This window comes from Apodemus sylvaticus, chromosome 7, assembly GCF_947179515.1.
Source record: "Apodemus sylvaticus chromosome 7, mApoSyl1.1, whole genome shotgun sequence".
NCBI lineage: Eukaryota > Metazoa > Chordata > Mammalia > Rodentia > Muridae > Apodemus > Apodemus sylvaticus.
This window is the reverse complement of record NC_067478.1, coordinates 102,397,665-102,420,610: the sequence shown is the minus strand read 5'-3', so window position 1 is coordinate 102,420,610 and position 22,946 is coordinate 102,397,665. Positions and strand designations below refer to the sequence as shown.

Genomic DNA, 22,946 nt, shown 5'->3' with positions numbered 1-22,946 from the left:
TGGGACAAGGACATTAGCTCATCTCTGCAGTTTCTTCCTGTGATAGAGAATGCTCGTGCCTTTTTGATCTCCCCAGAATGTTGAGAATTTTCTAATGCCTTTTGTATGGGACCTAGGCTGAGCAATAGAAGTTGGAACTTTCAAATAAGGTACATCAGTCTCTTATCCAGACTGAGCTACCTCAGGAACAAACTGGAACTTAACTGTAGTGGAAGCTCCACTGTAGATTTCCAGATTCCCTCAGCTGGCCTCAGAAGAAAGTTCTGTTTACCCAGGAAAGATGGGTTTGTTGGCATGGAAGGACTCTCATTGTGTTCTTTTTCCCTAACGTGATCTTTTGCTCCCACAACTGTATTGCCAGCATCCTAATGGCATGGGTTTAATAGAGTCCCAGAGCGTTCTTCTTAGCAGATGGGCTAGTAACCAAGTAGAAACCACAGGGTCTAGACAGAAACCACCATTCAGTTGTTTTTGGTGTTTCCAGAACCATAATTATCTCTGACATTTTTGTTTCTAGTTCAATCTAAAGAAGATGTTGGCAAGCTTTGTAGATCTCAACACTTATATGTAAATCCAGACAATGGGGAAAAATGGACCATCACAGTAACACATTTCACCTGCTGGTAGGACTGTCACAATATATACAAAGAATTAGTAAAATTATCCTTACTTTCTAACTTGGTTCCTTGCACACACACACACACACACACACATAAGCCCATTAGTGGGTTCTTTCTTATATTATCTTGGGCAAGATATATAACTGTAGGCATTATATAATTTATAGTCATTAGTAAAAATGTGCCATGGTAGAAAGGCAATAGCATAAAATAAGAATTTCTATGGTAAATGTCTGATCTGGTGCTGAGTCATCTGTCCCTGACCTTTCTTTCTCCAAGCAATAATAAGAACTATAATTGATTATGTGCTTAAGAACCTCTAGGCACTAGGCTGAAAACCCCCCTCAACCCAAACACTTCTCAATTGCGCCATGAGAGGTGAATATTGTTATTGCACACTTAGAGGGATCGGAACTGAGGGTCAGAGAAAGCTAAGTCCCCAGAATCCCAGAACAAGTAACAAAGCCAACCAGAACACCCAGATAGCTGTGGCTCCAGAACCCATGGTCATATCCACTCTGAAGCACAGCTACATTCATATCTCTTCGGCCTTATAAAATTCCCCAGGCCATTTCATTTGCTTGGCTAAATACAGATGGCAAGGCTCACCCTAAGCTTGTTGTATTTTCTCAGCAGCTGTTCCTCAGAACTTAGCAAGAAACTTAGCCAAGGTTACCCAAGGCCACTTAGCAACATGAACTTTTATTTCCTTTCTCAAATTGAGGGGAAAGATTTCTTCCCAACACTAATATCTATCTAGTTCCACTTCCTTGTCTGGTCCCCAAAACGAAGAGAGAACACTGGTATCAGTGAGAGAAACTGGTCCCATGCCAGCAGGTTTAAATGCCTCTGACTGCTCAGCATCCTATGAAGTGATAAGAGAAGGTGTGGTTGGGAGGAGGAAGTGAATCATCTCACCAAATGCTCTTTTGTCTGCAAGGCACATGTAGCCACTAATGCTGGACACCTCCTCTTCCAGAAAACAATGGTACTCCACCTTTTCTGAGTCCCTTCAACTGTGTCCTTTCAGCTATCTGACCCAGCCCCATAATTGATACTCAAGCTATTGTCCTTGGCTATGTGACTGACACCCATGCCAGCCCAAAGGATGAATTGAGTCCAGCAGTCTGTGGCTACATACAGGGCTCCAAATTCACCCTTTGATGAACAAACCAGAAAAGAAGCAGGGTTTCATGTTCCGGTAAGGCAGCATCGCCTGGATCAAAATGGACAACTCTGCCTCATAGGTATCCTCCAGGTCCCTGTAAAACCCGCCATATGAGCAAGGTGGTCCCAAATCTAGACTCAAAGCCCATGTAAGTCTTTGTTTAGACACCCCATAAAAAAAGGGTGCTGAGGACTTTGATTGGAGCTGTCAATGACTCCTACCCAACTATTGTGCCTAAGAATTTTAGAAATTAGATCAGACCATGATTAGTGGGGTAGAGCCTGGTCATTCCTGGGTGCCTCCCAGTTGTAGTGTCAGTAGCATACCATCATTATTTATGGAGCATCCAAGACCAGGTTGAAGGGGAAAAATGTAGTTTCTAAGCCTAAATTGAAACATAATCTAGAAAAGCAGCTCCCTAAATTTGAGAACATTTGAGGAGTAGATTTTTCAATCTACTTAATTCATAATTTTCCTATTCAATATGTGTACAAGAATGATCTGTATTTTATAATTTTTAGATTTATTTATTTTATTGTATGCATGTGGGTGTTCTTTCTCCATGTATGTCTGTGCACCACATGTATGCCCGGTGCCCTCAGAGTCCAGAAAAGGGTGTCAGATCCCCTGGAACTATAATTATAGAACCAAACCTGGGTCCTCTAAGAGACTGATCTATCTCTCTATCCCTGAGCTTTAATTTTTTAATCTCAAAATAAGTCTGAAAGACTTTTTATAAAACATAAAATAAAAATTCTGATGGAAAAAATGCCTTACTACACAGTTACCATCATTTGAGTGTTTATGCCCCTCCCCAAAGTTCATGTATTGAAACCTACTTCCCAGAGGGGTAGTACTAAAATGTGGGGACTTCCACACTCATGCAAAATGCAAGCTGGAATTGGTGGATTTTTAAAGGACATGGGGACATGACTTTGGAAGTGGGTAGAGACTGTAAGAAGGGTTAAGGGAAAAAAGCCGGGGGTTATGAATATGAGTAAGTACATTTTAAATTTAAAAGATCAGTAAATTCAAAAAAAACTTATAAGAGTCATTTTTAAAAGCAAAAGGTGGGACCCTTGAGAGGTGACAGGTCCTAAGAGCTGTTTGCCTGTTCCAAAACATGAAGATGCCGAGAGAGGCACAACCTATTACACAAAGATTGAGCCCTGACCCTAGATGCTGAATTTGTAAAGATGCAATATTGTGATAAATCCAATAATGATTGGATTTCTCAGTCTCTAGAATTATAATACATAGATTTATGTTGTTTGTAATCAATATATCTATAAGATACTTTTTAATAGCCCAAGTGAGTAAAAACGATATTTTAGTCCAAATTCCCCATTCAAGATAGAAATCTAAAAGTGGACCCCAGTCCCAACACTTTTTTGGTCTTTGCTCCAATTCCTGTGAGTGATACTGGGTCCTTACATCTGATACGCTTCAAATGTTAGCATCATCTTGGAGCCCTGCTAACAGCCTGCCCACTGCTCTGCTTCCTCCAAACCCTACTCAGTTCCCAGCAAAGGGGTCAGTGAATACATCTGAATGTATCTGTGCCCAGAGTCAATCACTCTCCTTCTTCCTTCTTGGTGGATCATAGGAAAATTTTAAAAGAGCCACAACCCTATCCTGCCTTTGCACAGCAAAGAACACTCACCCCCTGGCCAACCTTTACCACAGAACATCCACTTCTCCCAGCCTCCTCTCAAAGAGAGTGCATGTTCTGAGCCACACTGGGCCTACACAGAAAGTGGACATAACATTAACAGATGGAAGAAAAGGCAGAGAGACATAGTGACGTCATCAAAGTGCTTCCCAGAGAGGAGAAGGTCTGAAGATCTGAGAAGGGAAGATATGGACTCTGATACCCTGGAAGGAGAGTTGGATATTGACCCACGGCTGTGGCTTGCCCTGGATGTGTTACCATTATGAAAATCTTGGAGATCACCCAGTCTTTTGGTGGCTTAAGGAATATGAGAGGAAGGAGCTGAGGTAACAACGTTCAAGCCTGGTTGTCACCTGGAAAGACTGGGTTGACAATAGGAAGTTATGGTGGTCACAGTAAAGAAAGTAGGAGACTAAAGGGCCTGGTAATAAAGCCTTCAAAACCAGAGGAGCTGGTACAATGGAGGGGTATTGCCTTTTGTAGATGATTTGACTCCCAGCTCCACCATTTGTGTGCCATGTGGCCACAGCTTCGTCATTTGAATTGGGGGTGTTAAAATAAACACTTTGACAGAGTGTTGGAGAACAAAATGAAATAATGTACACAAAGCACTTGGCTCGTAGCAGGTGCCCCCCAAATATTTGCTCTGTCTTCTGAGGCTTGAAGATTCCACCAGACAGTGTTATGTTTAAAAACATATTTTTAAACAATAGGGGCCTTTGTAAAAAAAAAAAAAAATTGTCAGGAGTTTTCCCTTAGAAGCTGTGAGGTTTGCAGAATGCAACTGGATATCATTTTAATAACTGTCTAAGCTGTGTGGTCCTATACTAGTCAGGAAGAATGCGGAAAAGGAGATAGAATTCCACCAAGGGCAAAGGTCACTGGAGCTACACGGAAAAGAAATTAATATAGCCTCGGCAAAGAAGAGTAAAAATCAAGTCACGTAGCAGCCTCAGTTAGAGGCACAATTCCATGACCAGACTTAATAAGGCTAAATGAATAGAAGTAAGCAAGGGGTCGCCCTTAGATCCTAACTTTCCTCTACTCACAGCAGGTCCTATCACACAGGACAAGTGCCAGCAGTCCACGGCTGGACAGCCATACCAGGCTGTGCAAACATGCACAAGAACCAGCATTCATGACAGCATGGAGTTTCCAGTGTCAACCATAAATGGGGATGACAAGAATTCTGGCCAACATCGTGAATTCTCTCCTAATTGCATGAGATTGCAGTCTCATCTTAACTCTGGGGATATTTAGAATTAATAATAAAATGTGTAACAGAAAAGAATAGGGCATAACTATGCATGCATTAATAACCTATGTATCAGTAGCATGGATATTTTAATATTTAAGAGAACTTTGAGTATAATAAAATATATCTGCATTGAAAATTCTTATTAGAAGCACATGGTTAGAGGACTGGGCTAGCTCACTGGCAGAGTGTTTGCCTAAAAGTGCTTGGTTGAGATTTCGGTATATGTATTTAATGGGAGCTTTCCTTGGTTTATATACAGTCATAGAAGTTGATTAATCTGTCCATATGTAAGTTTATTTTGTCATTTATAAGTTATTTGATAAGTTAGAAGCATGATGTTGTTAAAGATTTCAAGTAAGATAAAATATTCAGTTTACAAATACAGCTTTATGAGTTTAGAGAATTTTCACACAGAGTCCTACCTGCTGCTACAAGTAGCAGAAGACATCTAAGGTCCTGGCTGCCCTCCTGGCGCTCTGAGCAGGCTTTGATAAAACACCCAGAGACCCACCTGCCACAATGCCACACAGCAACTTAGGTAGGTGGAGGCCACACAGAGGCCCACCTGCAGCCGCACAGCTCACATGGGCTGTAGACGATACACAGAGGCCCTGCCCACAGCCATGCCAAATGGCACAGGCAGACAGAGGGCACCCAGAGGCCCACCAGCCATGTGGCACAGCAAGAGCTGCTGTTGTAATGTGCAATGTTGTGAGCAAATGAGAAAGAAAGAGAAACAGAACAGTGTGAGCATTATGAAGAGAGGTGCAGCAGGAGACAGGAGGGAAGAGAGGGACATGTGAGTAGCCAGCGCTATCACCTGAGGCCACAGTGAAGTCCCAGCCCATGCTGCTGAGGGCCATGCCTGGGTCTATGACCATGCAGCAGCAGAGGTCTGTGCTGATGTCCCTGGCTCATATTACTACTAAAGACCATGCGGAGGTCCCTGGTCTGGGCATCCACCTCAGACCACATAGATGTCCAAGGCTGTGCCTGCCCCTCAGCTGCTGTGAGAATTGGAGAGTAGGCCGCACATCCTGACTTGGCAGCACAGTAGAGCTGGCTCTGGTGGTGAGGATGTTGATGAGCCAAGCCTAAGAACAGGAGAACCGACCCTGCCCCCTGCGCGCTGTAGTGTTGGATGAGCTAGCCAGAGCAGTGCTGGAGAGCTCACCTGGTGGTGGGGTGTGGGAGAGCTGACAGGCTAACCAACCTAACTACCACCTGGGCCCAGATCCAGGGCTTTGAGTTAGCCCATCCCAAAATCTACCTCATCTACGGACTGCTAGAGTTTGTGACAGGACCAGTCCTGCTGATCCAAAGCTGCAGGAGCTCCATGACATGGGGCAACAACTCTGAGAGGAGTCCTGGTAAGGATCCAGTATCGATGGTGTAGTCAAAGAGGCCTCAAACCAGACCAGTGACTCACAGCAATGAGTGTTTCCAAGTAAAATTGTTTGGGCAAAAGCGTAGACTGTGATACACTGTGACACAGTACTGCTTCCACAATGCGATGTTTTCCATTCTTTATTTCATTTCTTTTTATTTTCTTTTGGTGGGGAGGTTGTAAGGGAAGAGGGGGGACAAGGGACAGGGAGATGAGAAGGACAGGGATCATGACAGAAAACTCACGAAGAATCAATACAAAGGTTTATTAAGTTTAGAGAAATTCCTATAAATGCCCTCAAGTGTTTACCCAACACAAAAGATTGAACCTTTAAAGAATTCCTTTAAGTAAGAGAAGTTCTTTGTTCAGAAAAAAAGGAATGAGCCAGCAGTCTCAACTAACCCAGACCCCAGGGAACATCAAAAGACTGAGCCACTAACCAGGGAGCATACACAGGCTGGTCCAACCCCCTACCCCCACCCTCCCCACCCCTCACCTTCCCCATCCCTCACCCCCTTGCTCCACCCCCCACCCCCCACCCCCTGGCAGCCATGGCATACATAGCAGAGGACTGCCTAGTCTGGCCTCAGTGGTAGATGATGCACCTAATCCTTGAGAGACTTGAGACCCCAGGGAAGGGGGAGGACTAGTGGTAGCGGAGCACTCTCTTAGAGACAAGGGGGAGGAGAAATAGGACGAGGAACTGTGGGAAAGGGACCGGAAGGAGGGCAATGGCTGGAAGGTAAATAAGTAAAAATAATTTTGAAAAGAAAGAAATGAAAAGGAATGAAATCTTAATGGTAAATTTTCAAGTAGGGAGAGCAGAATCATCCATTTGCCCCAGGGGTGGAGCCTGACCCAACCTGCAGTTTCTCTCTCAATGCCACAGTGAGGCAAACACCCTCAATGCAGTTCTCTTTCCATCACCCATACCTGGCTCGCTCTCCTCAGCAGGAAGACAAGTTCAGCAGCACCAGAACAAGACAACGGGAATATGTACCACGTAATGACATGATTACCAGCTTGTAATTTGCACAGTCCTGACTGTAAATGATAATGTATGAAAACTCAGAAAAGGTATCTAACTGCTCCGTGATACATGAAGCGTCTTTTTAAAATGCCCACACTGAGGGTGGAGAGACATGTACATGTAATTACATACTTTCAACTTTTGCCAGGAGCCACCAGGGATAGGCTGGGAACAAGACGCCACCCCACCCAGGTACAGCTAGTTGTGACTGCATATGTGATTCATGCCCGGCCAATGCCAGACATGCCAGGCATTCACAGCACAGAGGAGATCGGCATGGAGTCCAGCTCTGCATAATGGAACTTCAGGCCAAGGAACTAAGGACCACTAACCTACTATAGATAGTAGTTGAAGGGTGGTGTAGAAACATCTGGTACTATGACCAGCACATGTCTGAGACTGTCCATATCCCATGGTCTACAAGCATACTGTAGGCTCTAGCCCTGCTCTGATAAAATCAGACAGATAGCCCCAGGCCAATTTCTGGTCAATACAGATAAGGAGAGCATCGGAACAGCCAGTGCACAGGAAGCCTGGCATTCTCCCCTCAACCCATGGCCCTGACTGACCCCGAGGAACCAGTCATTACTCTGGAACAGATAAAACACATCTGGTTCTATTCAAAGTTTCTCCCTTTCACCTCTGAAGAAGTACATACAAAATACCGTAGCAATACTTGCCGACTGCCAGCGCAAGTTCCTTTGTCCTTTCGTTTTTCCTGGTGGAAAGATTAGCCTGGGGTCCCTTGGTTTGCACTGCATTTCTCTAGGCACCTGTAGGTACATGTCTCTGTACCACTGCAGACCCTAAGTTTAAGAACCTTTCTTTGGCCTGAAGATAGACATCCTTAGAGAGGAATAATGGCTGGTAAGATAAGAACTCAAACTGATGCCCTAAAAGCTATACTTTATATCAGCAGAATACCCTTCAAAAAGGTCAGCCCTTCTTAGAGCCCCCATCTATGGGGGCTTCCCATCCAAGTAGGATTCTTTTGAATCCTGAAACTTAAAATTCTCAGACATACCTTATTACCTCTTCTTTGAGTAAGTTAGAGCCCCAACTCACAGAGCTGTTCAGAAGCTGATTTTTCAAAACCTACTTTTAATAAGGATTCTTAAATGCTTTAACCGCCCTTCTAGCCCACCACCCACCAGAGGCAGTGGGAAAGAAAGGTTATTAGGATACGGGGCTTGGAGGAGAAGTGACCTGTTTAGAAATAGTTCTTTGGAGCAAATTCAGTCTGCGCTGTCAAGATACATACCAGCAGTCCAATTCAGTAATGTCAGGAGTGCAAACAGAAATCAACAGAGCGATGGCATGACCCAGCAGAAACAGCCAGGCCTCCACAGAACACATCTGCTTTAGCAAGACATCCTTTCACCCATGTGCCCCAGCAAACCATCATTTGACATAACTGACTTTCCAAAGAAACCAGAAGTTTCCACTTCCCAACCACTCCCTATCCCATACCTTTCCCCCATCTCCAAGAGGATGTCTCCCACCCCACCAGACCTCCCCACCTTCTGGGGCCTCAAGTCTCTCAAAGATTAGGTGCATCTTCTCGCACTGAGGCCAGACCAGGCAGTCCTCTGCTGTGTATGTGTCGGGGGCCTCGTACTGGGAATAACCAACTATAAGTGCTCTGCCCTAAAGGGGATGTTTATATCATACATTCCCACCATCCCAATGCTCAGAGAAATGGAAGGTGTGTCCCACATACTCCTCAGAACTCCCTGGATCCTCCCAGAGGACATCGTGCTGAGTGAAATAAGCCAAGAAAGCAAATGCTATGTGATTCTACTTAGCGGAGTTCTCTGAGGTCAGAAACTGAAAGGAGAGCAGTGATTGACAGGGGATGGGGATGGGAAGATGTGACATTGGTGTTCATTGGCCTTACACTTCCTGTTGTGTAACACAGGAAGCTAAAGGTTTACTGTGTAGCACCAAGTTCAAAGATAGCACTGCACTGCTCACTCTGGGACATCTCAAGACGCTGGTCTCAGACTATGTAATCATTCCAACATACACGCCCCGGTTAGCACCTTGACTGTGGTAATGTCAGATCTATATATATAGGCCCAAATTATCACATTAAATAACCGCAGAACATTTTTAAATATCAATTATACCTCAATAAAATCAAATGTCTTTAACTTTTAACTTAATTTTTTTAACTTTTACTTATTTTTGTACACATACATGATCATGCACCACAGCATGTGTGTGAAGTCCGGAAGATAATTTATAGAAGTTGGTTCTCTCCTTCTACTATGTAGGTTACAGGAATTCAACTCAGATCATGTATATACTGTGTAATGTTCAAATCAAGAGACATTTATCTCCTCAAAAATGTATCATTTGTCTACCGTAAAAACATCCAAAATCCTTTCTTCTAAATCTGAAATACACAATACATCATTGATTCTCTGTCATCACCCTACAGTGCAATCACACGGCAGAATTTCTTTTAGAGGTTTATTTAATGCAGACTAATATTTTTAGTGCAACCACTCCAGCCCCGCCCCAGATGACCAAATTAGAATCTCCAAGGGTGCCGGGCAGTAGTGGTGCACGCCTGTAATCCCAGCACTCTGGGATGCAGAGGCAGGTGGATTTCTGAGTTCGAGGCCAGCCTGGTCTACACAGTGAGTTCCAAGACAGCCAGGGCTACACAGAGAAACCCTGTCTCAAAAAACAAAAACAAAAAAAAAACAAAACAAAACAAAAAAAAAAACAAAAAAAAAACAAAACAAAACAACAAAAAAAAAATCTCCAAGGGTGGCCCCAGAAGTCTGTATTTTCGGAAGCCCTGGAATTCAGAGCTACACACCACGCAGACAAGCCCTGGGCTCTGCTCTGCTTCTTCGAGGAGGGAAGAGGTCGCTCTCAGATGGCACTTGCTGGCTCAAGTGCCCTTAATAACTACACCATGAGAAAGTAAGGTCGGCAAGAACATCTCTCCCTTACACGGGTGAGAGGAGCCATTCTAAGTATTCTGGCGGGGGATGGGGCGGGAGAGGCAGGGAGGGAAATGACGCTTGCGCAGTACCACGGGAGAATGTGTTGCTGAGCCTGGGCTATGACCAGCTTTCCTGTGCCAAAGGAGTGTTATTTCCATTAGATGCAGAGTAAGAGAGGTAGTGGTGGCTCTCTCCAGTCCCCCTAGCCTCCCAATTTCCTCTCTCACCTTCCCAAGGAGCTGGCCAGCCTCCTGACAACAGGCTGGGAAGAGAAGGCCTGGGGTGGGAGGTAGGGGTGATGACAGCTGCCTGACAGCAGGAAGGTGACTGGGTTTGGTGCTGAGCCTCTACTAGGCTCATCCCGGCAATGATGAAAACAGCATCCCTGGTGGACCAATACAAGAGCTTTTGGAAAGTTGAAAGCACCACGGCCAGTGATGCTCAGCCAGGCACAGAGATCAAAAGCACTCAGCTCATCAGATGCCCAGCCCGGAGCTGGCTATGGGCAAGAATGTGGAAAGTCGGCCTCCGGTGACCCCAGGAACACAGCCATGGGAGCAGGCCCAGGATCCAGCACCTGTGCCAAAGGCTTTTAGGCAGATGCGGGCGATGATGCCCACAGGTGTGAGGACTAAGGGACCAACACTTGCAGAAGTCCTGGCAGAGTCCTTGATCTGCCTTGCTCAATGCTTGCCTCTCCTTCATTCTTCCCTTGGGAGTTGTCTTTCTTCATCTCCATGGACCCAAGAAGCCAAAGTGGTGAAAGGGAAGTGTCTACCCGGGCAAAAGACAGCTTCTGACGCTACCTTCCCATCTTAAATCATAAATTTGCCTTGTGTTGAAACCCCATGTGTGAGCTGTTTGCCCCATTAGGAATGTCTCACCAGCTCTGCCCAGCATTCATCACTCCCTACATACGAAAATGAGGTGCCCTGTGACTTGTGTAGTATTGGACATTAAAGAAATCAGCGGAAATTGTCCATATTCCCCTGTTCTCTGAAGTTAACTGATAATTATCAGGAACCAGCAACAGGCAGAATGTGATCAGGGGTCAAAGCCAAAAGCCACCTACTTTAGTAAACAGTCCCAATGAGACACAACCAAGTTCCTCATCTGCACACTACCTGGGGCAGCTCTTACAAAGGAAGACTTGGACTACAGGGTCTGAAATATGCATTTTCTGGCTCTTTACCAAAAAAAGAAGTGTAAATATTTCTGCTCCAAAAAAAAGTTATGCCTAAATCCAACGGTTTCCATTCAAGCAGTTTCAGGAGTTATGGATTTTATGAATGCCAATTCTTAGGAAAGCACTTAGTGTTATTAGAGTTACACACTGATTTTTTTTGACAGAGTGACTGGGGAGGTCTAAGATATGCAGTGTTTCTAAGATACAAAATATTTTAGAGAACTTATATGTAAGATGTAAGGTGAAAACTATTTCATTGCTATGCGGTAGCAACAGCAAAGGATTTTGAGCTTGGAGATGTGACTCGCATTGCTTTTCCAACCTTGCAAAGCACTTTGTACTGAACAGTGTTCTAAGGGTTGATGTTCACTGAAAAGCCATGTCAAACCCTAATCCATGTGGGGACTTTGGTGAAGATGACTGGGTCAGAGTGAGGAGCCCTCGCAAATAGGGAAAAGATGCCCCTAAGAGCTGCCTGCCCCACTTGAGGATGCAGAGAGAATGTGTCATCTGTGAACGAGGAAGAAAGTTCTCACCCGACACGCAGTGCCTTTTCTAAACCTTGGCTTTCATCCTGCCAAATGATGAGCTGTAAATATCTGTTGTTTGCAAGCCAGCCCGTTTACGAAGCTTTTGTATAACAACCTCAAGCAGACTCAAATATTCTCCCGGCCTATGTCCTCCCCTGACATTCTGCCTGCTTCACGAGGGCATCATGGACACAAAACAAACAAAATAATGATCGAACCTCCTAAGTGTTCAAACAAGTGTTATCTTGTATAGCTTTTAATACCTCCCTCACTGCTATCTTTAATTCTACTCAAACATTTAACATTTTCAAACCTTCACTGTTACCAAGCATTTCAGGAGCATTTTGGCAGACAAAAAGCAGATGTTTTTAACTGGTCCCTTATCTGTCTGCATATGCAAATACATGCACCTAAACAGGCAAGGGTCTGCCATGGTCACGATTCATTCCCTTCCCAGGGATAAAAATCCCAGGGAGCAGACTGAGAAGTATCTACAGAGAAAGTTGTGGAAAAGGCAAAAACAGCCAAGTCCCAACTCCGCCTTCTCACATACCATGAGGACTTGCCAGGCCTGGGAGCTACTGCCTGGCCTGTGCCTCTGAAGTTCTCACCGGTGCGTCCCTGAGCTGTCTGACCAGGTACCGTACAATAAGAACACACAGGGATCCGCTTCTTGCTTTCTTGATTCATAGCTAATCCATTGCAAGATAGCCAGGCCCACCGGGAGGCGGCTCTTTGAAAGCTCCTGCTTACTTGTGGATCCGTACTTTCCCCCTCCTTTGTGTCAACAAAAATGATCTGTTCTCCCAAAATACTGGTGCCAGTGAAGTAAGATGATTCTGCTTGTGAAGACAGAAGACTTCACAGTGACTTGACTATCAGCAATTCAGCACACCCAGTGCCAGGGGGCCTCCCTATCTGCTCCTACACTCTCGATACATTATACTGAGTGGTTCTGCTAGGGGACAAAGAAGTCCTTGTCCCTGATTGGTTTTGGATTTCTTCTGTTTCTCCTCCAGACAAGCATCATGTATGTATACATATACACATACATATATGCATGCACATGCACATACACATATACATGATTCTGTGTGTGTGTGTGTGTGTGTGTGTGTGTGTTTCTTTATCTTTGTTAGCTAAGGGAGAACAGAGCAGAGTGACTGGATGACCAATATAACACAAGCTCTACCCACTTCCATCTGTCAGAATCACCAGTTTTGCTGTGTGCTGACCACCGTTGACGATGGAAGCTCAAGGAAGGGTCCCATGTTAATCGTCCTCACTTCTCTCAGCTGCCATTTTCTTTCCTAAAGCTCGGTGAAGGTGGCTTGGCTCTGTTCAAGGAGGTTTTAGGGGGAGAAAGTACCATCACCTTGGGGAAGACACTAGCAATTCAGCACACCCAGGGTCAGAAGGACCTCCCTATCCGCTGCTACCCCAGTCAAGCAGTACTGCTCCCCAAGTTCCGTAGGACTTTCATGAAAAATACTCTTTCCATTTCCCTTCCAGATCTTTGAGGCAGATCCTGAGGATGGAGAGACTAAACTGGAGGATCTCGAGGTTTCAAACATCATTTAATTCTAAGGAACAATGTCCCCAGTGAGGATGGGAACACAGTCATGGCCAAGCTCGTGTGATTGCCTGCCTCCTTTGCAAAGCCCCTAGATCCTGCTCTTAGGTGTACCCAGTCAACAAAGGCTCGTGGAACAACTGTATAGTCGGGTCCAGCATAAAAGCTGGATGGATGGACAGACAGACAGATGATATATCATACATAGCTATAGACGGCTAATATCATAAAGTGCGTAAGTGGTAAAGTGAACCATTATGATACAACTAGCAAATGTATATATATATATACACATAAAAGGTATAATATATAAAGATGTTCCCAGGTGTACAATGAAACAATATCTAAACCCAAAAAAAGCCATCAGAAGTTGAAATATTAAGTCAAAATGCATTTAGTCCATCTAACCTATGGGATACCATATTAGCCTAACCAACCATCAACTATAAGTGTCTGGGAAAACTCCATATAAAACAAAATTTATTTTTGTAGTAAGGTGTTGAATCTGTTATGTATACACACATGCATTTTGTAGACGTGGTAAGATAAAATCATGGCGCTACTTTCTTGTAATCTCAGCATTTGAGATGCTGAGGCAAGAGCGGCAACACTACAGGTTCAAGACCAGCTTGAGCTGTGTAATGAGTATGATGGTTAGGTTTGTCAGCTTGACACAAACCTAGACATAACCTGGAAAGATGGAGTCTCTGCTGGGGACCTGCCTCCACCACACTGGTGCTTGGGTGTTTCTGTGGGGCACGGGTCTTGACTGCTGATTGATATAAGAGGTCCGAGCCCCCTGTGGTCAGTGCTATCCCTGGGCAGGTGGACCAAGACATATATTATGCAGCAGTGTAGGGGAATACCAGGGCAGGGAAGCAGGAAGGGGTTGATTGGGGAACAGGGGGAGGGAAGAGGGCTTATGGGACTTTCAGGGAGAGGAGAATCCAGGAAAGGAGAAATCATTTGAAATGTAAATAAAGAATATACCAGGGGGGCCGGGGGGGGGAAGTAAAAAAAAAAAAAAAAAGCTACTGGGCATATATCCAGAGGATTCTTCAGCATGCAATAAGGACACGTGCTCAACTATGTTCATAGCAGCCCTATTTGTAGTAGCCAGAAGCTGGAAAGAACCTAGGTGTCCCTCAATGGAGGAATGGATACAAAAAATGTGGTATATTTACACAATGGAGTACTATTCAGCCATTAGAAACAATGAATTCATGAAATTCTTAGACAAATGGATGGAGCTGGAGAACATCATACTAAGTGAGGTAACCCAGTCTCAAAAGATCAATCATGGTATGCACTCATTGATAAGTGGATGTTAGCCTAGAAACTTTGAATACCCAGGACATAATCCACAAATTAAATGATGTCCAAAAAGAATGGAGGAGTGGCCCCTGGTTCTGGAAAGACTCAGTGCAAGAGTATAGGGGAATTCCAGAACAGGGAAGTGGGAAGGGGTGGATGGAAGAAAAGGGGGACGGAAGAGGGCTTATGGGACTTGCGGGGAGTGGGGACCCAGAAAAGGGGAAATCATTTGCAATGTAAATAAAAAAATAAAAAAAAGAGAGAAAAAAAAGAAATGTAAATAAAGAATATACCAGGGGGTGGGGGGGGGAGAAAAAAGTAAAAAAAAAAAAAAGCTATCTGGTTTTATACCATATTATTTTATTTGTGTTAAATTATACCATTTATATTATATTATATTATATCATATCATATCATATCATATCATATCATATCATATCATATCATATCATATCATATCTTATCATATCATATCATATCATATCATATCATATCATATCATATCATATCATATTATATTATTTATCTAACAAAGCTAAAGGAAGCAATCCAGGAAACAGTGTTCCTCCATGGTCTCTGCATAAGTTCCTGCCTCCAGATTCCTGCCTTAACTTCCTGCTTTGGCTTCCCTCAGTGATAGGCTGCCATTGTACAGTATAGAATGAAATGAACTTTTCCTCCCAAGTTGCTTTTGCTCATGACATTTTATCATAGCAACAGGAGGCAAACTAGAAGTGTGAGTGTGAGGACAGCCTGAACTATACAGTAAGACCTTGTCCTAAAACTCAGAAGAAAGGAGGAAGAGGAGGAGGAGGAGGAGGGAGGACTGCAAGAGGGGAAGGATGGAGAGGAGGAGGAGGAAAGAAAATACAAAATATAACATCCCAAAGTAGCTGGCAACACAATACACTAAAGTATCTGTTTTCCATCCTTTTGGTCTTGGAACTGGATAAAAGCTTCGGCTTCCTGCCCCTGTCCAGTATGTCATGAGATTGTATCCTTTAATGTATTGCTAACCTAGGGGAAAAAATCAAAATGCAAAATTTGAAGTGCATTTGGGTGTTGATTATTACTTTTGCATTAACACGAAGTCCAGAAATTATAACATTGGGCCATTATTAAGTACAGGGCCTTCTTTATATTTGATATGCATATATAATAGAGTGCATATTTTTATTTATTTATTGAACAGGGAACTAAGCTAAGTCTCAGCATGATTCCATAACTTTCTCAGAGAGGGAGCCCTGCCAATGGGAAGGCTGGAAAGTTTTAATAAAAGTATCATTTCAGCTGGTCCTTAAATGTTTGGTGGAATTTTAATTCACATTTGTAATTTGGGGTTATAAAAATGATGTATGCTCATTGTGGAAATTTTAAACATAAAGAAAGCACAAAGGGAGAAGTTTATTTTTTAAAGCTCATAAATCCTACTGCTCTAATGTTAAAAGGCCATTAACAGTTTGTTGTATATCTTTATAGGCTTTTTCAACTACTCCTCTCTCTCCTTCATGGTGCTATTGCCCTGGTTAGTCACCAGTGTGTCTATGTCATTTGTTAAGTTTTTCACAACAGCCGACAATGCAAAAAGTCTCATCAACCCATTTTAAAACAATAACTTGGGGTACAGAAATATTAGCTTGCCTGTGTCACAGGAGAGAAGCGAATAGCATCTAGGATGTCTCTACAGGGCAACCCACCCACTCCCAACCTGCATACATGGCAGCAAAAATGATGAATGAGAAATATTGTTTAATTGGTTGGTTGTTTTGTGGTGCTGGGGATGGGAACCTACGGCCCTGTGCATAGTAGGTCAGCCCTCTCTTACTAAGCTGTATCCCTCCAGCCCTTGGCTTTCTGAGACCCAGTCCTGCTATGTATCCCAGGCTGGCCTTAAGGCAGGAATCCTTCATCTCTGTAGTGCTGGCAACTATAGGCTTGGATCACTATGCAGAGAAAGGTTGTTTTTAATAACCTTAGTGACTCCTTTGTCAGGGAAGTAATGATGTATTAGTCATCTCTCTGATGCTGTGATATAACACCAAAACCAAAGCAACTTATATTTTTTTAAAAAAAAAAGTTTATTTAGGCTTAGGATTCCAGAGGGATAGTGTTCATAACAATGGGGGTGGGGTCATGGCATTGAGCAGTAAATATGGCAAAAGGAGCAGAAAGGTGAAGGCTCACATCTCAGAATGCAAGCATGAAGGAGAGCAACTAGAAATGGAACATGAGTCTTTAAACTCTCCAGTCCTGCTTCCAAGTGACATATTCTCCCCAAAGCCACATCTCCTAAATCTCCCAAATACCAACAGTAACAACCAAGGACTAAGAGCTGAAAAACACGATACTGTGGGAGACATTCCCATTCAAACCACCTGTGTTGCCTAGATTTTATGTCAACTTGACACAGCCAATATCGTCTGAGAGGAGGGAACCTTAATTGAGAAAATGCCTCCATTCAATATCAAGCTGTAGGGCAGTTTCTCAATCAGTGATTGATGGGAGAGGGCCCAGCCTATTGTAGGTAGTTCCATACCTGGGCTGGTGGCCCTGGGTTCCATAAGAGAGCAGGCTGAGCAAACCACTAGGAGCAAGTCAGGAAGCAGCACTCTTCCACAGCCTCAGCACCAGCTCCTGCCTCCAGGTTCCTTCCCTGTTTGAGTCCCTGCCCTCCTGCATTCAATGATGAACAGTGCTGTGGAAGTGTAAGCAGAATAAACCCTTTCCTTTCCAAGTTGCTCATTCACAGCAATAGAAAGCCTAACTAAGACATTAGCACAAAAGGAAAGGGGGAGGGAAGTTTGTAGTGTCTTCAGTCTGGATGACTAGGAGATGAAGATTTCACAACTGATGCTGAGTTCATAATCTGTTCAGTAACTTCCACCAGGTGGAAAAAGCTCTGTCTGTTCAGACTGACCCCTAGTTCAGGTAAGGTTTTTTTATGCACTTATCAATCCACTGAGCTATCAATACTCAGCTGAGCCAGACATGGCTAAACTACCACAGAGCCAACAGAGGAAAGACGGTCTAATCCATCTTGCTTATCTAGCCCCCAGAGCAAGCCACCGTGCTTTCCCACAATGGTACTTCTGTAATTGCTACATACAGAACAATCCTCATGTTGGTCAAGAACTCTCCCCCTACCTCCACACCAAGTGGACTTTATTTCTGCCCCAGCAAGGATGGGAGAAACAAAATTTTCTTCCAAAAGAAAGGGAAAAAAAAATCAAAACATTGAGCACCCTTCTTCCCTGGGCTGTGTGTTCCTGGCTGGGCTTATACATCGCTTACGTAATGGTGATGTGATTTATTACAGCAGCCCAGGGAGTTTCAGGAAAGCCAGAAATACCAGCCTGGAATGTGGAGGCTTTGAATCCAACACAGAAAAAGAGGAGGGAGGAACCAGGGGCGGAGCTTCAGCATGGCTTCTGATTGAAGTGTCTAGGCCCAAGCCACTCTTCTGTCCTGAAGGTAAGCAGTATATGCATTAGGACTGGAGAGAGGCTCAGCGGTTGTGGATAACCGCTGAAAGTATGAGCCAACAGGGTGAAAGGGTCTGTGTGACCAGAAGAAACTGAGGCCACACTCACTCCTCCTGGTACTCTTGGCATCTTGCAGCTCTCGGAAGGTCAGTCTCTGGTGGAGAAAACAGCGATCCATCAAACAAACAGCTACAGTTCTGCCATCGCTCGCCCAAAATAATTTCCCACTTGCAGGAACTCACCCACGGGGAGCTAATTCTTACATGACTATCAGTGTGCTCTGTTTCATCTTGATCAAAGTTGTCGTCCATTTGTCAGTAGACAGCGTTTGGCTGGCCCTCGTGTACTCTGAAGCCTGGCAACAGCATCAAGTTCTGTCTAGGTTTCGATGATGCGAAACTTATTGGCAATCTTTCTTCCCCCAACATATCCTCCAAATCACTCGCATGGGAGTTTCAGAGCTTTGGCAAGAAGGCCTGGTCTTAGCAGTAACACAGAGAAGCTTCCTCCAGTCTCTGTCAATTTCTCTAGTCTCTTTGCTGCATCTTATCATAGATAACCAACAACTGTGGCCTTTATCATGTAAAGGGGGATAGATGAGATATCCAATAAACATTTGGTGAGTGTGACCACTGTGGGTGAATTTCTTCCCTACCCCTTTCCCTTCTCATCCCTCTTTGCATCTTCCCCAGTGATGACTATACTCTGTGGTCCTCTGTCTTCAGACACACCAGAGGAGGGCATCAGAGCCCATTACAGATGGCTGTGAGCCACCTTGTAGTTGCTGGGAATTGAACTCAGGACCTCTGGAAGAGCAATCAGTGCTCTTAACCGCTAAGCCATCTCCCTAGCCCCTCTGTGGTCCTCTAATTGTGGATCTCTGATTCCTAGGCCTGGACCCTTGTGTGGGTCCATCATCTCCTTATCAGAAGTTCTCAGAAAGGCCACTGAGATGGAGATGCAAGCAGAGGCACTGGCATGCTTGTCTGACAACCTAGGCTTAATCTCCAGCACCCACAATGTGGCAGGAAATGACTGACTTCCGAGAGTTGTCCTCTGACCTCTACATACACACACACACACACACACAGTCACAAAAAAAAAAGTATTATAAAGGGACTAGGGATATAACTCATCTGCTAGAGTTCTTGTCTAGCACAAACCAGACATGGGCAGCTCACATCTCTGATTGCAGAAATTGATGAAAGTAGTGGGATCAGAAATTCAAAGTCATCGTCAGCTACATGGGATGTTTAAGGGCAGATTGGATTATATAAGACTTAGTGCAAAGGGGGGGGGGGAGGTCTTGAACAGGACAGAACAATCTCACTGCAGCCACACCATGAAATCTCATTACTACGTTTTCATTCAGTGGTGTTTATAGCGTACCAACCATAATCCAGGCATTGTTTTCTCGAAATAAAGTCCAACTCCAACAGAGTTTATGCCCTCAGCGCAGGAGTTCAACCGTAAAGAGAAAGCAATAAAGAGCTGGTGGAGGAACGAGATGGCTTAAGTGAGCCCCATCCCCTGCATCCTCACGGGTAGAAAGTCTTTGGCCTTGACATAGTATCCTACATTCCAGCAGTATCACTGGGGGCTGACCTGCATCCTTTGCCTCTGCCACTAATCCTTAAGTAGGGACAAGAACAGTTTCCGTGTCCCCAGAATTAACCAAAGGGGTGATCTTTGTGACATGTCCGTTCATAAAGCAAATCTGGAATTGGAGAGAGCTACCACTGACTAAGGCCACCTCCTGTGCTCTGACGTAAGCTTGTACTTCTCCTCAGACAGCCTCGAGTTTAGTGAGCAGCTGACCCTTGAACTGAGAAGCTGTGTCCGATAAAGACCTCAGGAAAAAGTGACAGGATAGAGAGCTGACTGGGTCTGCGGAGGAATGCAGGCTTAGCCTGACAGTAGCTGGTATGTCTCACGCTCTTTCTTGGGGCTCCTCCTCTCCAAACTGGCTTACTGGTCATCTGACTTATAGGCCAGCCTGGCAGTGATAACATTAAGATGCTATTAGGCGACCCTTAGGTCTCACAGCCAACAGATAAGCACAGCATTCTTGTGGACTGAGGCAGAAGATTCTCGCATGTCCTGCAGGCGTCATCTGCAGCACTGCGCCTTGCCTTCCCCACCCCCATCCACAGGTGTTCAAGTTCTGTCACACATCCCATCTGCCTTTCCTTGTTCAGTCTCCCCTTCCCAGCTCTTTAAAAACAAAAATACAGACAGACCTTTAATGGAAAAAGAAAAGCAATTCTCTGTATAAAGCACGTTACTGTAAAATACATACAAATCTTTAATGGAACAAGAAAAGCAAATTTTGGTACAATAGAACTGCAAATCTATTTTTTTAAATAGAAGAAATCAAAGGGAGCACAGTATGTGTGTAGTCTGTGAGATCAGGGTATCCACATGACTACACAGCTGAAGGGGATCTTCCCAGGTCTTCCCTGTAAGTTCAAAGCCAGAGCGGTGCCCTCTGCCCAGGACTCTCCTAGTGGGAGAGGGGAGATGGCTGAAGGGTCTGTGGAGCAGGCCGCTGTCCAGTCCTTTCCACTCAAGAGCGAATGCAACAAGTTGCAAGTCTGAGACAAAGCTGTGGTGCCCTTCACTCCGCAGCTGTTAGTCTGTCCTTCCGTCTGCGCACTGCACTCGCTGAGAGCTCTTCTTGCTGGCCTAAGCCAGGGCTTCACCATGGTCGCTTCCATTGTCCTCCTCCTCCTCCCTCTTCTCTTAGAGCATTTTCAGGTACTTACTAGCTAACGTCTTCTTTGGTAATACATCTGTGAGAAATTGAAGTGTCTCTGAATCCTCTGCGGTGCTGGCTAAGTCACTGTATGTCCGTGCTTTCTTGGCTTTGCCAGTGCCGTGTCTGTAGGAACAGATGGCTAGATTCTGAACAAGGAACTCCATGGCCTGGGCCATGAGCACCAGAGGACATCTCAGGAGAGCTCTTCATGATGACTCGGATGCCGGACAGGGGCAGCGACACAAGCCACTGTTGCCTGCACTTGTCTTTGCCCATGGCTACGGCCGCCATCTTTCTCATCTGGATGGCCCATGATCCCTTCCCAACTCTAGCCATGCTGATCACGATGGTTTCTGCAAGCGCCAGCAGAGCCCGGGAAGCACATTACTTGCTAAGGAAATCCTCTTCAATTCAAAATGCCATGTCTCCTCTATACATAATAGACAACCTGCTAGAGGTGAGATCTTCTAGAGATAGAAAACTGATATTTGGAGGGTTATAATCAACTTCCATGTTTTAAGGTACCAACCTTCCTCTGTTCAAATGTATGACATGAGTAGAATTTGCAGAACTGTTGACCTCAAAGGTCTTTTCCTTTACTCCTATCTCTATTTTAGCTGTGGTACAACTGAACTGTATTTGTTCTTGGCAAAATAAAGAAAGACAACAGCCTGGAGAAGTGACTAAAAGATGTCAGAGTGGCCAAGAGGTGAGCAAATCCCTCGAGCTGCCTGCGGGACTGAGTGGCTATCGAGCACAGGTGGGTCAAAGGGGGCGGAGGACCGAGCAGTTACATATAGTAACTTTTCTCAACATAGTGGCAAAATGGAGGAGAAATTTATTTGGGCCCATCATTTCAGTGAGATTTTTACTTCAGTTCAGGAAGGAAGGTACGATGGCAGCAAGAGCATGATGCAGTGACTTGTTTACAGCATGGCAGAGAGGAAAGGGAGAACTCAGGCCAAATTAGGAGTAGGTATAACTTCCCAATGCCCTCACCTAGTGACCCACATCTACTAGCCAGATCCTAGCGCCTAGAGGCTGTGCAGCCTTCAAACAGTGACACAGCCTGGAACCATGAACCTGTGCATGGCATTGCAGGTTCACTATCTAACAGCTTACTTTGGAATTTCCAAAAAATTATATGAAAAGAAAATTCTAATAAAATACTGAACATAAAACAATCATAGACTAGACATATACCATTGTTATGTGGCATAAGTAACTTCCCAGAGCTGGAAAATCTGGAGATATAATCAGCCACGATCCCTAATATGCCATACATTGTGTTCAGGTCTTTTCCCTTCCTTTTGAAGCCAAGAGTGCTAGGGTATTTTAATTATAGGAATCCTTAATCTATAATATGTTGATCTATATCCTAAGAGTATATGCCACATATTGCTTCCATCTTTATTAAATAATGACCTTTTAAAAAATAATCTTTCAGAATAGCATTTCTTGTTGCTGTTCCTATATGCTGCTGATCGGGCTGGAAAAGACATGTCCCTAAGACAAAGAGCATCTGTCCTCATTCTTCTCAGGAAGTTGCTAATGCCGATATAAACCATGAAATACTCAGAAATGTGTGCTCTCTCCTCTTCCTCTCCTAATTTTCTCCCTCTCTTCCTTTCTTTCCTTTCTTTCCGAGATAGAGTATTATTATGTAGCCCAGGCCGGCCTTAAGTTCATGATCCTCCTGCATCAGCCACCTGATTCATCCTCTTCAATTTTGCATACCTGCTTGGAAATTGAATTTAGCATTAGGCCTCTAAGACAGTCTCTTCTCTGTGCTTTCCAGGAGCCATCATTACTTATCAAGAACCTTCCCAATTCCCAGTAAGTCATAACCTATAAAACAGGGTTTTGTCATTGACTTTATATCATTTGTCAGAAAATATCACTAAGTACTTCTTATATACAAGGCACTTTGTGGATAGAGAATCAAGACACAGGTCCTACCTTAAGAAACACCGTGGGTGCCCTGTGTCTGTGGGCTCTATGCCCTTCC

The 22,946-nt window shown here is 44.3% G+C and overlaps 1 pseudogene; it reads right to left on the bottom strand.

Moving 5' to 3' along the window:
• Positions 1-20,865: 20,865 nt before the first annotated feature.
• On the bottom strand, positions 20,866-21,229 carry LOC127688740 (chromatin accessibility complex protein 1-like; annotated as a pseudogene).
• Between the last annotated feature and the right edge of the window lie 1,717 nt (positions 21,230-22,946).